General features: G+C 40.6%; 1 protein-coding gene across 8 annotated transcripts in view; it reads left to right on the top strand.

Annotated features, from left to right (window-relative positions):
- Positions 1 to 4527: 4527 nt before the first annotated feature.
- The window catches only part of LOC138156466 (histone-lysine N-methyltransferase EZH2), a 108795-nt gene continuing 95423 nt past the window's right edge, over positions 4528 to 17899 (top strand). For 4 of the 8 annotated variants that reach the window (XM_069081938.1, XM_069081961.1, XM_069081945.1 and 1 more), the window contains exon 1: positions 4529 to 4693. The gene's annotated coding sequence lies outside the window, so the exon portion shown is untranslated. Of the gene's footprint in view, positions 4694 to 17899 lie in introns of all 8 variants that reach the window. The other 4 variants (XM_069081969.1, XM_069081952.1, XM_069081913.1 and 1 more) reach the window with 2 other exon arrangements.

Raw genomic sequence — 17899 nt, 5'->3', positions numbered from 1 at the left:
AAAGCAAACCCATATGTTGGATATACTGAAAAAAAAAATATTTGTTTCTTTAGTCCATCAAGTCTGTTAAGTGGAAAGCATGGTTTAACAAGGGCCTTCTGGAAGCATGGTTGTTCAATGTAATGATCAGAGTGCTTGTCTTTCAGAGTTGTTTTCCTTTACAATATGTTTATGATTATTTGCTTTCCTGGTTCTACTGACTTCAAACTGTGAGAAAAATGGAATTTTCTTGGTAGTAACAGCAACATAGGGAGAAACCACTGGGTTCCTGTGGTCCCTGAAGCCTAGGGATCAACAAGAAGCTAAAGGTTTGATAAATGGGGGCAAGGAATCTCAATTTTGCTTTTTGCTATTATCTGGAATTATTTGGACAGTGTGAGTCTGTTGCAAAGAGGGATGCTTTTCTAGTAACCACAAGTTCATTTTTATTTTGGGAGACTCCACATTCTCAGGGTAGTACCATAAGACCTATATGGGTTTATGTGGTGAAAGGTATCCGACTCACTGGACTATTGATAATTCTAAATTTGTTTTCTTTCTGAGAAGAATCTAAACTTAAGTGTGGTACTATGGACCTGGGGGGATGGCTTAGGTCCCTGCAGGTAAATGTTGATATTCTATAGAGGGGAGCAGAGTGACAGTGTTGACTTAAAAACAGCATTTCATTGTTTTTGTAGTTTCTTTGCACAAGGAATTAAAGCTGTTCTGTACTGGATATACATTTTTACCTTTTATACCTATCTACAGAGATCTAGATACCAATTATATTCAAACTATTTCCATAAAACTTTTAAATTCTTTGTTATAAGGGATGGTTCTTTGGGAAAGGCTGGGTGGGGTGGAGAAAAAGTTTTGAGAAATGAAGGTGATATAAAAAAATTGATATGAGCAAAAATTAAAACTCCTCTCCCTATATTTCTGTCCCACAAAGATCTCTTATTTCTACCTCCTTTCAACATGTATCCTTTCTATTCCATACCACTAGCACCCTAGTGCATGCCCTCACCACCTCTTATCTGTTTATTCCAAAAGCCTAATTGGCCTCCCCCCACTCCAATCTATTCTTCAAACAGCTGCCAAATTGAGTCCTAAAATGCAAGTCTGACCATGTCAACCCCTTGTTTCAGGGGTCCCCTGTTGCCTTTAATGCTGCTGGAATTTAAAGTTCTTCCCAGTGTGACTTTGTTTCACCTCTCACCTTCATGATTTTGTACAGGCTGGCCCCCACACTAGGGATGCTCTTCCTCCTAAGAACCTCTGCCTCTTGGAACATCTAGATACTTTCAAGGCTTTTCTAGATACTCCCTTCCCCTACCCTTAGTATTGTGCCTATAATCTTAAATTTATCTGTGAGCATGTTGTATCTCCCCAGGATAATGCATGCTCTGTGAAGGGACAGTCTTACTATTATCTCTTTATTCCCATAGCAGACATAGAGAAGGTGCTTCATACATAATGATGGATGAGTAGTTGTTAACTTCTTAGTTAAGAAAGGAATTGTAAATTGCTGCCAGAAATGGAAATGTTTTGCTTTGGGAAAGTAAAATAACTAGGCAAGTCACTTAACCTCTTCGTGTTCCAGGTAACTAAAACTTTTTAAGTTTTAGAAGAATTGCCACTGATAGGTGGAGGGAATTCCCAAACCTGGAGTATCCCATATGATTATCACAAATCTAGACAAAGAAACCAAACAAACCCAAATTCCATGAGGTGTGATTTTAAAAGACAAATTGCAACAGGACTTATTCTTTACCCTCACCATACCTTCTACATGACCAAAGCTTGATTACAACCCCCACCTCCCAGTACTGCTCTCTTTGCTAATACTGCCCTTTGACTCTGCCCCTCTGACTGGAGTGCTGGAGTGGTGCAAAAAAAAAAAAAAGCCCTCCCAAGTCCCCATGTTCCCATTTGAAGAGGGCTCAGGATGCCTGTCAACTCATTTCCTACCAGCTGCACTGTTTGGATCATTATTACTAGTGCTCCCCCCCCCCCAAAAAAAAAGCTCATCGTCAGGTAACTGATCATCTTGAAGAATGCATTAGCTTTGGTACATGCATCTCAATACCCTAAATTGCTTCCACTCTTATTAGAAGGCTAAACACACACAGAACCCCCCCCCAAATTCCCCATTTATAGAGCTCAGAAGCCTACCTAACTCTTCATTTCCCAGCAGCTGCATTGCTTCAATTCTACTGCACCATCACCATATCACCACACTGAACCTTCTTAACTTCCCCACTCAGCTTCCCTTTCTTTTCCGTGTTGTCTTTCTGCATTAGATTGTAAGTTCCTTGAGGACAGGGACTGTGTTTTCGCACATAGTGGGCACTTAATATTTATTGAATACTTAACATTTATTATACTGTCTTGTATATATATATATATGTATATATATATATATATATATATATTGCTTTTTGGAGGGCAGTTGGGGTTAAGTGACTTGCCCAAGGTCACATGGATAGTTGTGTGTTAATTGTCTGAGGCCAGATTTGAACTCAGGTCCTCCCTACTCCAGGGCCGGTGCTCTATTCACTGCAGACACCTAGCTGCCCCTATCTTGCATATTTCAATAATTCCACATATTCAAATCTCCTTCATACAGGAGACTTTACATGGTTATGGGTGGGAATAATTATGGTGATGAGTCCCATAGAAATGACGAGAAAAGTCACCAAATGAAGGCATCTGATTTTAATTTTCTAGTATCTTTGAACAGGAGGCAATGGAAAGGATATCATCAGAGGTGTAAGACATGAAAAGGTACTCTAGTGGGCTGGTAATGTGACAAAGGATGAGGGATAACTGATGGAGAGCTCCCAGCTTCTGTTGGCATCCAGATCACAAGATCCAGAGTAAGCCTAGAACCTTGGGCAGAACCTTCGTAGGCCATAGATGGACAAGTAATGCATAGGACATGCAACAATGTCCTTGGAGGGGGGGGTGGATATCCATATTCATTTAAGTGTCATCTTTACAAAGTTAAAAACAAATTATATGTAATTACTTGTAGTCCTCTATCCCCCCAAACTAGTTGATAATTGGCGTTTTCTTAAGAGTTATAATATTTAACTGTGTGTCTGGACTCTGGAACAATGTGAAGTCCCAGTGCAAGTGGGCAATTTCTGTAGAGTTAAATGTATACAGATGTAAATTTTATGCACACACATACACACATATAGAAACACATGCATATATCAATTAACATTTAAAAAATTTAATTATCCATATCACTTTAGAAATTTAATTCGAACTACCTCAGGAACAGCTTAATGTCTTGGTTAAAAAACAAAAAACCCCAACCCAAACCAAAAAAGCGTAATTTATATTCTGTACTGTCGACTTCCGTTCCTGTGTGTGTCTGGACCGGGGTTTCCTTAAGGTCACTAATGCTTTTAAGCATTCCCCGCGTTAGAGCCGCCCGCCCGAGCTCTGGCCTCACCTCAGTGACTGGGAGGCCGACACGTGGGAGGTGGGCGGCCCCGAGCACCGCCGAGGCTTTAACAAACGCAGGTTTGAAATGTCACCCACGCTAGCCTGTCACTTATTTTTTAAGTACGGCCTCGCGGCCGGCGGAGGCCCCGGCGGATGCACAAATCGTGGCGGCGCTCTGGCCTTCTCCCCGGGCGCCTGGCGGGAGGGACCCGGAGCACCCGGCGCGGCTCCCTACCCCAAGCGAACGCGCTCATTAGTTGCGCCGGCTCCCGCCAGGGCGGGTGGGGAGCGCCGCGCGCCTTGCATGCAAATCAGCGGCGGAGCCCCAGGCGCCGAGCCCCGCGCGCGCCGCCCCTAGCGGCCGTCAAGTGCAGCCGCCGCCCGGACTCAGTCCGAGGCAACGCGGCGGCCTCCGGAGGCCCCGGGACGCCCAGGCTCGTCCCAGTGCCGGGGTCTCCCGGGGACACCTTGCCTCCTCCCGCCTTGGGCCCCGCCTCGCCCAACCCGCCACTCGGGAGAGAAAGGAGAAAGAGCGCGGCCGTTAAAACCGTTACCACGCCTTGAGTTTCGAACTGATTCAAACTTGGCCGCCAAGGCCCCTTGAACTACACTTCCCTCCGACGCCCCTCCTCCCCTCCCCGGCCCCGCCGGGCCTCCGAGGTGGCTATTCCCGCCAAGATTAGAGCAACATCTCCGTCCTTCCCCGCCCGCCACCCAGATCCTTCCCCTTTCCTCCCCGCCCCTCTCCCGGCCTGGCTCGTCCAGCCGGCCCCTCCTCCCCTCCTCCTCCAGCCGTGTTCGCCCAGCGGCCCACTCGCCTTCCCGATCCGTACTGTGCGTGTAAAACGAGAGAACAAAGGGACGGCGGCGGTAGTTTCGCACGTAAAAACCCCCAGCGTCTCAGGGAGTGTGTGTGTGTGTATGTGTGCGTGTATATGAGAATACGTGTATGTGTGTATGCGTGTGTACAGTCCGGAGATAAGTATATGCGTGGGGCTGTGGGTCTTCCCGGCGCCTGGGAGCTCGGCGGACCCTCTGATTGGATGGAAGCCTGCCTTTCGTCCCTCCAATCGGGGCGGCGCTTGATTGTAGTGGGGGGGCCAATGAGAGCGATGGCGATTGGGCTGTCAGGTTTGGCGCTCGGTCCGGTAGCATCCGACACCCACAGGGACAGAGAAAGCAGCGGAGGACCGGCGGCGGCGGCGCGCGGGAGCAGCGCGCGGGGAGCGGCGCGGGCTGGGGAGAGGGAAAGAAGGTAAAGCCACCGTGCTGGCCCCGGCTAGCGGGACGGGCTCAGGAGCCTGTGGAGTTACGGGCGGCGGCGGCGGCGATATTGCTTGTTTCTGGGTATCGCCCCGGAGCGGGGTTCACCCGGCGCCTTCTTTGTATGACCGGGGGGAAGGGAGCCCAAAGCTGGGGGAACGGGGGTCGGCGGCCCGCACTTAGGTCGGGCACAGTCGCAGGGGATTGAGTGGCTGGGGTGGGGGAAAACGGCCCGGAGAGCGCTGGGTTGCTGTGGTCGGGGTGTTTTGTTTTGTTCCCGCCTCCCACCACCCGCTTTCCTTTTTCCTTTTCCGCCTGATCTTTCGGGTTCGGGGCTCGGGGCCCCGTCCCGTCCTCCCCAAGTGTCCTTTGTGTGCCGGGCGTCGGGAGAGCTCCGGGCGTGACGGGACAGACACAACTTGGTGGGACCTTGCACTCAGACAAAGGAGAGACTGTGTCTGACGAGAAGAGCTCGGGCATGTGGGAGGGGGCGGCACAACTTGTGCCCCCGACTGCGGGCGGGGGTTGGGGGGTGTGGGTCGGAGGCGCCGGCCTCTATTTAGGAGAAAGACCGCCCCTCCTCCCCTTCCTCAACACTCGTCCCTACCCCGTCCCCCTCCCCTCCCCCTTCGGAGCTTATAGACCATGCAGCTCTGACCGCACTTAGCGTGGGACAGCGAGCACGAGGGAAATCTTGAACTCCGAGTCCCCCGAAATCAATCATTTCCCAGAAGAAACAACTTTAAACACCGTTTCAGAATTATTCTCCAGCCTTACGACAGTCGTTCCCTTCTCCCTCACACTGGAAAGATTTTGGGGCCGTTTTTAGGTTTCTCTCCCGTGTTCTTTCTAGGCTTCAGGAAGCTGGTTTATTCCTTATGCTTAGTTTGAGGGAAGAGTTGAGTTGTTTTTCCTTTTCTCTCTTTTGTTCTCATTGAGTGCTTGCGGTTGAAGTTAACTTCTTTTTGTTTCTGAAAATTTACCTCTTGGGGTAGACTTTTGCGAAGGGGCAGGGTGACAGAAGCTTTAGGAAAACTCTGTAAACTCAGTATTGAAAGCAACTTTTAATTCGTTTACAAATTTCAAGCCATTTGTCCAACTTCACAGTCTGATTTGAGAATGGAGGCAGGTGCTAAAGACTTATTATATACATCTCATATGCCCAGGAATTGAAGATAATGATATTGGCAGATTTATTTGAGCTCTTTGACTTGAATATACCAGGGTTAATGTAGCTTTAGATCATAGTAAGCATTCTTGTTTTAATTGAATTTGCCATGAAAAATACCCTTTAGTGATTCAGAAATGATTGGGAGTGAAAATGGGTCTGTGTATAAATAATCGAATGAATAGTGCCTCGGACTTTAAACTAAAAACTTCCTTTGAGAAACTGGAATAAAACCTTGTGTGTTGAGCAGTCTGTTAACGAAGCTAATGAAATAAAGATGCTTGATTATCATATTTTTGAGTCTACTTATTTTTGAGTTTACTTAACTGTTTTAAAGATTGTTCTCACTAATTTTTGTGTATATTTTTTAACTTTAGTAAACATTAATGGTTTAATAATTGCTTGTATTATACACCCTTAAGACACCAGCATTCAGCCCTGAACTTAAAGTTCACCTAGTGTAACATGCTTATTTTACAAATGAGGAAATCGAGGCTAAGAGAGTTTAATTTGTTTAAGATCACACAAAATAGTAAGTGGCTAAGTCAGATTCAGAACCTGGGTTTTCTGATTGCAAATTGAATACCCTTTCCATTATACCATACTGCCATTTTTTTTTAGCATTTTGATTTTCTACATTCTTCTCTACCAGAATGGAAAGCAAATCCAAATCCTTTCTTGCTTTTGTGTATAGGAAAAAAATCTGCCTAGATTGTTGTTGTCAAGTCAACAAGTGTTGAGCGCCTACTGTGTGCTATGAGCTGTGTTAAGGCTGGAACAAATATGTAGCCCTGGCCATTTTCATTGTTAATTTATTAACAGGTATTTAGTTTGATCTATTCTAGCTCTTTTTTCATTGCTCCTATAGCTTGATTTCTAGGTATTGTTATCAAAGACACTTCCCATTTGTGTATGGTGATGTACTTTGGGAGGTAATGTGAAACCTTTGTTAAGGAATGTATCTAAAGACATTATATGCTCTTAAAATAAATTTCTGTGTCCAGGAAAACAGGTTAAATTTAAAGTAAGAATTTTAAACCGTACTCGGCTATGTGATGGCCATTGAAAAAACAAAAGACAACAGATTTCTCTCCACAGTGTTGAGGTAGACTGTCTAAATAAATAAATAAATAATGTTTAAATTTGAGTGATAAAACATTTTAAATTACTTCCTTACATTTTTTTTTTTTGGAAAAAAAAATCCGCTTAATTTTGGTCACAAATTTGCCCAGATGAATCTGTCATTTCTTTCTACCTGACAGGTCGTTTGGATATTCTGGCACCAGAGGTACCAATTCTGAATATAATAAATAGTTCAGTGTTCTGACAATTCTAATATTTTATAACTGCAATTAGAGTGAAAATACAGATTTAAGATCCATTACATATTGTTATATTACTAGAAAAATTCCAATTAACAGCTCACCAAGCATATATTAAGCACTCATGCCTGGTACTGTGGTAAGCTCTGGGGTTACAAAGAAAGGCAAAAAGCATGATCCCTGTCCTGAAGGAAATAACATCCTGGTGGGGAGACAACATGCAAACATCTGTACATGCAATCATATGTACAGTGTAAATGTGAAGTAATCTTGGAAGGCAGAGGCATGGCTGGCAGAGGGAGACTGGAAAAGCTTCGTGTAGAAGATGGGATTTCAGTTGAGTCTTGAAGGAAGTCTGAAAAGTATCACTTTATGTATACTATCTAAATTCATACTATCATTTATTATGTGAATAGCTGCCATTATTATACATGTTTTCACAAATGAGAAAACTGAAGCTGAGAGATAGGAAACCTTCAGGATTGCACATCTGGTACAGCAAGATTTGAACTCAAAATTTTGCTGGCTCTAGGGCCTGTGCTGTACTATCTCAAAGTCTTTTCATGTGGTAAAATTGTAAAGGAATCCTGTTTATTTTAATGGTCCCAATATCAGCAAGTTAAAAAAACCCCCACAACCCAACAAAATAAAACCCCCAAACCAAACACTTTTTGATGGTACAGGTTCAGTTAAATATTTATTTGGTTCCTGCTATGCAAAGCACTGTCCTAGGTGTTGGGAATGTAAATGAAAAATCACCTTTTGTGTGCTCTAGGAGCACATTCTAATAGGATGGAAGAATGCATTACCTGCATGAAAATTAACTATGTTAAAATTTAGAGTAACAGGAAAAAATTTTGAGGAGGGAGAGGTATCAGGGATGGCTTCTTGAAGGAAGCCAAATTAAGTTGAACAGAGAATTTAAGCATGGTGGGGGAGGGGGGCAGGAGGGTCCTTTGGAGGAGAATAAAGGACTAACAGTGAACAAATTCATGGAAATGGGAGAGGGCAACATGAGAACAGTTGTCGGGTTTGATTGGGCAGCAGAATCAGGATGGGGAATAAATGTGGCAGAAGACAAATAAGGTTGGAGCCAGATTGTGGAGGACTTTGAATTCCAGAATTTTAAGTCCAAATTTTATTTAAGATCATAGATAAAGATCTGTAAGGGACCTCAGAGGTCATCTATCTAACCCCCTCATTTTACCCATCACAAACTGAAGGGTTTAAGTAACTTGCCAAGGTCAAACAGGTCCCTAGAAGTCATTGGAGGTTTTTAAGTGGTAGAGTGACACACATAATAATGGAGTTACTTTAAGTATATTAATCCACAACCTGTTACTGGGCAGGTTGGAGGAGGAATAGACTGGAGGGAGGAAGACCCGGGAAGAAAGCTGTTAGGGAACAGATAAGGGCCTCTGCTAGGAAGATTGCCTTAGACTTAGAGGAGCCAGATGTTTTCTGACTTAGAAACTACTGGCTTGAGTGTAAAGAGTGAGACAGGGTAGAGTCAGAGATGATTCTAAAGTTATGAACAGTGGTGTAACAAAACACTAAATGTTGATATGGGTATAGTCACTTCTTGATTGACTTGAAACCAAAGCAATTAAGATTAGTCTCGGACAAACTTTCTTACTGTTGAGGTATCTCAGGCTGCCTTTCATGGAAAGATTGGCATGCTCAGGGAATGCAAATAAATTTCAGTACTACCTAAACAAAATAAGTTTAGAGACCCTGATCTGTTGTTGGTGTCAGAAACAAAACATTTCTAGCAACAGATATATAATGAAATTCTAGAGAGAAATAGAAATGATTTTTGGATTCTATACATAACACGTCAGTATGGATGATCAAGGATTGACTATAAATTATGTAGGGTCTGATGTGGACATGGTTTGCTTTGACTTGTGAAAAGACACATATATTTTAAAAATGTAAAGAAAAAAAAGGTTGAGTAGAGAATTTTATTGGATAGTAAAGTATCTGAGGTCATTTTCTTAAAAGCCAGTAAAGATTATAAAGGTAATAAAAGAATATATTTAACAACGTGAATGATGTAGTGCAGACACAATTTTCGATGAAACAACTATGAATTCATATGTGATATTTCAGATAAGATGAAATGGTAAGATGCATTCCTTTATTTTTTTTGGGGGTCTATGTAGGGGTGGGAGGGCTGGGACATAAGTTCAGAACTTTGTAGAATGTTGAGTTGAGTGTCTGATACTGATGTAACTAAAAGATGGTGTACCTTGGCTGCTCAACTGGGACTTTCTTAGTAATAGCAAGCTTCTGGTGTTACCCCAGGCCAAGACTTTATTTCTTAGCTGTTTACAGTTTTTCATTCTGAATGATCATACTTTGGGGAGCATAGTAGCTGACATAGAGCATTTTCTCTTTAAATACAGTACTTCTATTGATCCTCACTAGTAGATGCTGTTATCATACCCCCTTTGCAGATAAGGAAACTAAGGCTCAGGATAGTTAAAACAACTTGCCCAGGGTCTAGCTAGTTAAGTGTGAATCCAGGTTTTACTCCCAAATTCACCCCTCAATCCACTATGTCACACTGTCTTTCTAATTGAGTTAAGCTAAACAGATTCATAAGAAAGTAAAACAATGCTCATTTTATTAATTTATACTTGGAGATATATTTGGACAGAGTTGGTACCGTTACTCTACCCTTATGATAAGTAGATTTGCTCCGAAAACCAATTTATTAATTTGTAATGACAAGAGAGCTAGTATTAGTTGTCTGTACAGAAGACTCCTGCTGGGAAGGTCAAAGTCCATTCAGTAGACCAAATTACAAAATAATCTGAAGACTGTTTAGTGAGCGCAGTATCAGAAAAAAAGGGAAAGAGCTAGGTAGTAGGGATATTCCTATTAAACTAAGATAGTTGGTAAATTTTTCTTATCCATTCTAGGGGTATTTCTGTCTCTAAACAATTGTTTTGAGAATTAGGACACCCTCTCCAGTGGACCACTAATACTAAATAAACATTGACAAATTATTTAGCTATCCTGATTCAGTGTAGATGACCACAACAACATTTACTTCAGCGTGGTACAATGTAATTTAATAAGTTATAACTTTCATTGCACCAGTTGTATTCCAGATATTTCATTCTAAGATCCCAAGTAGTATCCTTTTTCATTGGATTTTGGGGAGTGGTATTACTGAACAAATAGATCCAGGTTGTCAGTCACCCTAAGCAATGTGATCATGTTATAATGCAATACATTTGAGTACATCATATCATAATTTACTATAGCTATTTAGAAGTGGTATAACCCTGATTTAGGGTTTGAGTGATAGTTTATACTCCTCAGCAATTCATGTTCCTTTGATGATGACAATTGTTCTCATTAAAAAAAAAAGTTTCATTAATACTTTTTTGTTTTTTTTACCCCAATGATTTCTTGATTTATACTCTGCCCAATATAATTCTCTCTGTTTTTAGGTTGGGGGCAACAGAAAAACTGAAGGAAAACTGCTTGGATCTGACAATTCAATGTTCTGCACTCTGGGCACTCGTCTCCCTTTGAGAGGAGGGCTTTGTTTTTTATGTTCTGTTTTCCTGCACTAAGATTGATCATTTCATTTCCCCCTTTATTTATATTTAATTAATTAATAAATTTTTAGTTTTCAACATTCAGTTCTGCAGGCTTTTTTTTAAAATTTTTTTTACTTTTTTAAAAGCAATTGGGGTTAAGTAACTTGCTCAAGGTTACACGGCCAGTTATTTCTGGGTGTGGTGCTGAGTGTCTGAGCCCGGGATTCGATCTCCAGGTCGTCCCAACACTGGAGCTGGTGCTCTTACTCGCTGTGCCACCTGGCCGCCCCTAAGCGATTGGGGTTAAGTAACTTGCTCAAGGTTCCATGGCCAGGTGTTTCTGGGTGGGTGCTAAGTGTCTGAGCCTGGGATTCGATCTCCAGGTCTTCTCCACACTGGAGCCGGTGCTCTTACTTGCTGTGCTACCTGGCTGCCCCAGTTCTGCAGGCTTTTGAGTTTTAAATTTTCTCTCCCTCCTTTCACTCCTCACTAAGGTGGCATGTAGTCTGATATAGACTATCCATATATACATTCATATTAAACATATTTTCACGTTAGTTATGTTGTAAAGAATTAAAACCAATGGAATGAACCACAAGAAAGAAGAAACAAAACCAAACCAAAAAGAGAGAGCGAGCTTTGATCTGCATTCAGACTCTGTAGTTCTTTCTCTGGATGTGGGTAGCATTTTCCATCATGAGCCTTTTGGAGTTGTCTTAGAACCTTGTATTGCTGAGAAGAGCTAGCAGTGTCAAAGTTAGACATCACACAGTGTGGCTATAACTGTGTACAATGTTCTCCTGGTTTTGCTCACTTCACTCAGTGTCAGTTCATACAAGTCTTTCCAGGATTTTTTGAAATCTGCCTGCTTCTTATTTCTTATAGCACAATAATATTCCATTACATTCATCTACCGCAACTTGGTCAGCCATTCCCCATTTGAAGGGGATCCAGTTCTTGACCACCACAAAAAGAGCTGCTATAAATATTTTTGTACGTGTGGGTCCTTTTCCCATTTTTATGATATCTGGAATACAATTCTAGAAGTGGTATTGCTGGGTCATTGATCATTGCATTTAATCTCCATTAAGCTGCTTTTTAAATGTTGCTGTTGTCATGTTTCCTCTTAGTTTTGTTTTCCTTAAGTTTACCATTTCTTGTTATATAATGGTATTCTATTGCATATGCCAACATCTGTTCTGCCATTCTCCAATTTTTGGGTGCTTACTTTGTTTCCTGTTTGTTTTGCTACCATAAAAAGTTCTTCTATGAATATTTTGATAGATATGGAACTTTTGTGACAGACTTTTGACTTTCTTGGGGGTAGTGGGATCACTGGTTCAAAGACTGTTGTGGCTGGGTTAAATGATTGTTCTTACATAATTTCAAATTTTTTTTTTCTGGAATGGTTGGAATAATTTACAGTGCCACCAACGGAGTATTAGTATAATAGCTCACATTTACATGATAACTTTTTGGCTTTGATTTTTTTCACAACTTGGAAAAAGTCGGTAGAGCAAATAATTAACATTTTACAGGTGAAGGAAAGTGAGGCCCAGAAGAAATGAAGTGAACCTACTCAGGTTCACACAGCATTAGGTGTTGAAGCTGGGATGTGAATTCAGGACTTCTTAAATTTTGAGCTAGGCCCAGTGCTCATTGCAGCATGCTGCCACTGAAGCTGGATTACTTTGGCAACTGACCGACACTATTTTATATCAGTTCTATTTGAGAGGATGCTGTTTTCTAGCCCTTGTTTCACAGTTCTTTGGATTGGAGAGTATTATATTTTGGTACCCCACAATACACAGACAATGTTTGTAATAATGATAATGGAATGGTGAAATTTTTCATATGTGCTCTACATGCTCAATATGAGTTAATAGTGAGCATAGCAGTTGGAAAAGCTAATGGTATTGTAGGCTGTATTAAGAGATGGATATGAATGAGGAAATAACTTCCACAGTAATCTTTCCTGTTCAGGTCACATCTGGAGGACTATATTCAGTTCTAGTTACTACATTTGAGGAAAGAGATCATAAAGCTGGAGTATGTCTAGATTAGGAGATAAGCAGATCATCAGAAGGAAGTAATGATGGTTAGCTTGGAGGATAGAACACTTGGGAAAGGGGCTGATAGTTATCAAGTGTTTAGAAGACTGCCCTTTGGAAGAGGGTTTAGATTTATGGTTGCAGAGGGTAGAATGAGGAATGATGTGGAAAGTATACAAAAGTAGATTGATATAAAGAAAAGATTCCTAAAAATTAAAACTTCCCCTAAAGTGGAATGAGGTAGTGGGTTCCCTCTCTTTGGAGGCCTTCAAGCAGAGTCTAGATGACTACTTGTGGAATGTGTCTTTGAACAGATTCTTAGTCAGCTGTGGATTAAACTGGATGAAATCTGAATCTTTCAGGATTCTGTGATCCTTTAATATAGATATGAAGATGAGAAGTGAAACAATTGGGGAGGATTAGATTTGTTTTAATAATCAGAGGTTTCTTGTTATAATTAATGACTGACTTTTTTTGGTAATTAAAATGAATTTGGAGATGAAAGAGCAGAAATATTGTGGCATATATTTTTATTGGTAACAGAATGATATTCCACACTGCATTTTAAGAAGCATAGTCTACAAATAAAACAATGAAGGTAGAACACTGGTTCTTAGTCTATAGACCTGCATCTTTAGATCTCAGAACCTATGTCTTAGATCCTTCCAGTGTTTCAGTAGATCTCTAAGCTGATTGTCACTGCCCCCTCTTTTCCTTCCCTTTTCCTCATAATTTGTAGCTGGTACAACTCTATTCAATAATTTTATTATTAGAATTTCCTCCTTTATTGAGAGGTGATCCTTTCCTTCCTTGGAAAGGAAATAACAATATATTATGCTTTAAGGCAGTGGTGGGGAACATGCATCCCCCAATGCCACATGTGACCTTATAGGTCCTCTGGTGTGGTCTTTTGACTGAGTCCAAGTTTTACCAAACAAATGAGGATTTGTGACCTCGGGCCACAGGTTTCCCACCCTTGCTTTAAGGTTTGCAAACCACTTTGTGAGGTAGGTGCTTTTCTTATTCCCATTTTATTCAAGACATTCTTTCTGAATCCAAATTCAGCACTCTATTTACTGCTGCCTAACTAGCTTTTCTTCACACAGAGTTGGATACCTGACAGAAGATGAAAACAGAAAATGATCTCTATTAACAACTAAATTGTGTGGGTTAATGGAGAAGACTTAGATGTTTTAGAAATATCTGCTCTACAGAGAGATCAAGCTAATTGGGAAGTTACATTAACAAATTCAGTTACATTTTAAAAAGATATCTATAAATGTATAAAAATTACATTAAAAAATTAAGGAAGTAGAAAGCAGTATGGTAGAAATTGGGCATAGACAAATATCTTACACCATTTAGTAAGGTCAACATGGATACATAACCTAGATATAAAGAGAGATATTACAAGAAAGTTTGAAGAACATCGTCAGACATATGGATAGGGAAACAATTTATGAATAAACAAGAGACAGAGAGCAGAATGAGGTGTAAAGTGGATGATTTCGATTATATTAAATTAAAAATTTTTTTTGAGGGGGCAGCTAGGTGGCGCAGTGAACAGAGCACCAGCCCTGGAGTCAGGAGGACCTGAGTTCAAATGTGGCCTCAGACACTTAACACAAAAACTAGTCATGTAACCTCTGGCAAGTCACTTAACCCCAATTGCCCTCCAAAAAGCAAAAAAAAAAATTTTTTTTTAATAAATAAAACAAATGTAACATCAGAAGGAGAGCAGAAAATTGGGAAAAATTTTTATAGATGGTTTCTCAGATGAAGGTCTCATATCTTAAATATATGAAGACCTTTGTAAAATCTCTAAGAAAAGCAATCATTGCCAATTGATAAAATGGTCAAAGGATACAAATAGGCAATTTTCTGATGAAGGAAGCAAAACAACTTACAATTGTTTGAAAAAAATGCTCTAAGTAATTATTCACTAGAGAAAAGCAAATTAAAACAACCTCGAGACATCATTTTTCATCTATCAGATTGACTAAAACGATTGAAGGGGAAAACAACAAATGTTGAAAGGGATGTGGAAAAATTGGGACACTAATTCATTGTTGGTGGAATTGTGAACTGATCCAACCATTTTGGAGAGCAGTCTGGAATTCTGCTCAAAAAGTTATTAAACTATCTTTATTCTTTGACCCATCAATACCACTACTAGATCTGTTTCCCAAAATGATTAGGAAAAAAGGAAAAGAAAGTGTATGTTCTAAAATATTTATAGCATCTTTCTTTGTGGTGGCAAAGAACTGGAAATTTCAGGGATTCCTGTCAGTTGGGGAATAGCTGAACAAGTTGTGGTATATGATTGTTATGGAAGACTATTGTGCTGTAAGAAATGATGGAACGGGGCGGCCAGGTAGCACAGCAAGTAAGAGTACCGGCTCCAGTGTCGGGTCGACCTGGGGATCGAATCCTGGCTCCGACACTTAGCACCCACCCAGAAACACCTGGCTGTGTAACCTTTTGAGTAAGTTACTTAACTCCAGGCCAGGTGGCTCAGCGAGCAAGAGCACTGGCTCCAGTGTCGGGATGACCTGGAGATCAAATCTGGGTGCAGATACTTAGCACCACACCCAGAAATAACTGGCTGTGTAACCTTGAGCAAGTTACTTAACCCCAATTGCTTTAAAAAAAAAAATGATGGAGCAGGATGATCTTAGAAAAACATGGATGGACTTGCATGAAATAATGAAGAGTGAAATGAGCAGAACCAGGAAAACAGTGTAACAGCATATTGTTTTAAGAACAAGTCATTTTGACTATTATAAATAACCCACAGAAATTACAAAGGACACATAAAAGAAGATACTGTCTGCATCCAGAATAAAAAGTGATAAGTAGAAGTATGTATAGAATGATTTCACAGACACACACACACATATACATTTGTTAATGGCAGCCATCTCTAGGGTGGGGGCAGGAGAAGGGAAGGGAAAAAAAGAAAAAATCACATAATTTTATTAATTATTTAAAAGCAATAGCAAGTTGTAGACAATAGATTTTCAGTTTCCTGTGCAATCATCTTGTTTTATTTCATAAATTAAAAATAAATAAAATTTAAAAGAAAAAATTAAGGAGTAACTTTAAAAAATTAGGATTAATTGAATTAATTGAAACTTCAGCCACCCCCACCCTTTTTCTAAATTGAATAAGGATCGAGCTATTTTATCTTTTCCCCCAATTCTCTGCCGGTTTTGCTTCCAATTTCCCTTTCTTTTGTAATAGTGGTGTTATTTTTGACATTACTCCTTTCTTGTTCCCCAGTTACCCATAACAAAGTTAGTCATTAAGACCCATTGATTTTTCCCACTCCAGATCTCCCTCAAATCTAAAGAATTCCTATTTATTCCCCCTACCATCTTCCTTCTAGATTGTTTTGACCTCATCCTGCATTAGACTCCTAACTAGCTTCTCTTCCTCTTCTCATTCATAGAATTGCCCCACTGATATTCCTTAAACACTCACAACTTGCAACATACTACTCAAAAACCTATCTTGGCTACACTGTGATCTACAGAATTAAATCCATACTTGGCTATACATGACCTGCTTTCATAATTTAGAATTGAGTACCATCTTGCCTACCTGGACTGATTTCTTATTCTCCCAGGCAGGCTTTTCCTGATCCTCCATCTGCTAGTGCAAACTAACTTATATTTCATTACCTTGTTTAGTCAACCAGCTGGCCAGAAGATGGAGTGCTGGACTAGGAGTCAGGACGACCTAAATTCAAATCCTGCCTCAGACATTTAACTAGTTGTGTGACCCTGGGGCAAGTCATTTACCTCTCTAAGCCTTACTTTCCTCATTTGTAAAAAAGGGGATAATAATATATAACCTTCTTGAAGGGTTGTTATGAGGGTCTATCTGGATAACGAGCAGTTGAGTGGCATAGTGGATAGAGTACCAGGTCTGGAGTTAGGAAGACCAGAGTTCAAATGCGGCCCTAGACACTAACTAGCTGTGTGATCCTGGGCAAGTCATTTAACCCTGTTTGTATCAGTTTCCTCATTTGTAAAATGAGTTGGAGAAAGAAATGACAAACCACTCCTAGAAAACCCCAAATGGGGTCAATGAAGAGTTGGACCTGACTAAAAAAATGACTGAATATAAATACCTTTACTAGTATTTTATGTAAATATCTGTGGTGGGAATGAGGGTATAAATGTTGCTTATTTTAGAAGTGGAATTTGACAATATTTAGTAATTTTTTGAATTTCATGCTTGGGAAATTCTTAGTTTAAACTTAATGGCAGACCCAGGAGTTCATTGGTGAAGTCTTTGCTTCATAGTAGCTTGTTTTTGAGTGTGGGGGTGGGGTATGTTTTGACAGTAAAATAATTGAAAGTATTTTAAAATTCTTAGATACTTTGTTCTTATGGTCCATTAAAGTAGAAGTTACTGAAGATGGGTAATACCTTGATTCTTTCAAAAGATACTTGGTAGCCAAATATACTATTATAGCACAAAAGAAAACTATAACAAAAAGATTGTCAAGATAGGGTAATTTATTTCACTATTTAAGAGCTAAACCAGGGGACCTAATAGGTCCATGGGTGCAGCCTTTTGACTGCGTCCAAGTTTTACAGAACAGAATATTTTATGGAAAAGAATCCTTTTATTAAGGGGATTTGTTCTGTGAAGTTTGGATTTAGTCAAAGGGCTGTACTTGAGGACCTAGAGGGCCACAGATTCCCTACCCAACTGCTAAACACATGCATTTTGTAGCAGATAATCCAGCATTTAATTAAATACACTTTATTTACATTGTCAGTTGTTTCACATACTTTACTCTTTTCTTCCTAACTTTTTTTTGGAGGGGGGAAGGTAAGGCATTTGGGGTTAAGTGACTTGCCCAAGGTCACTCATCTAGTAAGTGTGATCATGTGTCTGAGGCTGGATTTAAACTCAGGTCCTCCTGACTCCAAGGCTGGTGCTGTATTCACTGGGCCACCTAGCTGCCCCTCCCTAACTTTCTTAAGTTCCTCAAGAGCCTGAACTTTTGATTTCCTTCCTTCCTTCCTTCCTTCCTTCCTTCCTTCCTTCCTTCCTTCCTTCCTTCCTTCCTTCCTTCCTTCCTAT

The sequence above is a fragment of the Petaurus breviceps genome, unplaced genomic scaffold (assembly GCF_028583685.1).
Source record: "Petaurus breviceps papuanus isolate PSGF00001 unplaced genomic scaffold, PetGlider_PUasm1.0 110, whole genome shotgun sequence".
Taxonomy (NCBI): Eukaryota; Metazoa; Chordata; class Mammalia; order Diprotodontia; family Petauridae; genus Petaurus; species Petaurus breviceps.
The sequence above is the reverse complement of the archived record's forward strand: the minus strand, read 5'-3'. Positions and strand labels throughout refer to the sequence as shown.